This window comes from Rana temporaria, chromosome 1 (genome assembly GCF_905171775.1).
Source record: "Rana temporaria chromosome 1, aRanTem1.1, whole genome shotgun sequence".
In the NCBI taxonomy this organism is placed as follows: Eukaryota; Metazoa; Chordata; class Amphibia; order Anura; family Ranidae; genus Rana; species Rana temporaria.
Window position 1 is genome coordinate 97,344,279 of NC_053489.1, and position 1,688 is coordinate 97,345,966.

Genomic DNA, 1,688 nt, shown 5'->3' on the forward strand with positions numbered 1-1,688 from the left:
GTATCTCTTTTGTGAATCTGGCCCTTGGTCTTTTTTTCTCTTTCTGTGCATGTCCCTTTGTCTCTGAGTGGTCGGTAGCCAGCGCTGGAACGCAATATTAGACTCTAGACCCACGTGCAGTGGCACCATGTCACTGCCAGTTTAACGTCACTTCCGGTTTGCGGTATGGCGTCGGCACGCACATGGACAGACCCACTATGCACAAACAGTGGAGCTCTGGGCTGTTCTGTTTGTACTAGGCCCGCCTTACTTCATTTTGGTTATTCTGTGATACTATTGTTCCAATGGAGAGAGGACCTGCCCATCATCCTGTGGATCCTCCCCTCTGTGTATAACATGCCTGACTGAGTCTTTGCTGGAGGGAACAGCTCCTACGTGGTTGGCATGTTACTCAAGTGATAGCCTATAGACCACCTGTTTTTGCAGTTATCAGCAGGTAAGCCTGACTTTTTGTTATTCAGGATTAGAATTTGCTTTTGAACCTTAACTGCATTTTTTAAATACCCTTTGGAAAAAACAAAAATGCAGCGCTTAAAAATGTGAGTAAATAATAATGTCTATATGGAACACATATATGTGTAAACGTATAAGTCCATAAATGAGTGGAAGGAATCTTGGCTTGAAGAATGTCAATCAGTGTATGGAAAACACTGTAGACATGTATTCCAATTATATTAAATAAAAATAGAATAATCAAGGTCCACCAAAATAAACGTGAAAATGGAGGTGAGATGATCAATCAATAACAGTGACACGGCACCCACGGTGATCCAGAGTAAACTGAAATATAAGTGATAACGCCCGCCACCATTGGAGGCTTACCGGATGCGATGGACCCAAATGAGCTTATGCCCAAAGGATCAATAGAGCTTGGAATCAGTTGAACATGGAGATAAACCGAACCACACCAGAACGTTCAACCAGCAAACAACGATGAAGTTTTTCACTTAATAACAGGTGGACAGGGTAACTCTAGTTGGAGGATGGTTCATGGAAGTGGAAGAGCTAGATGATTGTCTTTAGCCAAGACTGAGAATTGGGATTCGTGGAGAACCCAATAACATAGTTTTTCACACTCATCTGTTCAATGCTCCAGTACCAAGATTTCTCCACTTTAAATACCCTTTGGCCTTTTTTTGTCTTTGTTTTTTTTTTTTATTCAAATATGAATTTTATTATACACCAACAAAGGGCGGGGCCCCCACAGTACAAAAAAAAAGAGCGTGAATATTGTCAAAGGTATACAGCCAATGTACAGTGCTTAAAGGGTCACTAAAGGAATTTTTTTTTTAGCTAAATAGCTTCCTTTACCTTACTGCAGTGCTGGTTTCATGTCCTCATTGTTCGTTTTTGCTCTAATCCTTCTCTGTTCTGAACACTTCCTGGTTGTCTGTTTCCTGATGAAAAAAGTCACGGGAGCTTTCTCTCTGTGGTCACTATCAAGGAGGTGTGATTACTGTGTGTCTAAAACCCCTCAACACCAATCAGTTTAGTTTTCCAAACCATCACTGCCCTGTATTGGCTCTGTGCAGCAGAGAAGCAGGAAACATGCAAAAACAAAACTGAAACTACAGGTACATTATATGATTGATTTTTTATCTATTTTTAATCATTTTTAAAAGGAATCAGTTAACTATTATGTCTCTATACCCTGTAAACAGTCATTTCAGCAAAAAAAAAATGTTTTC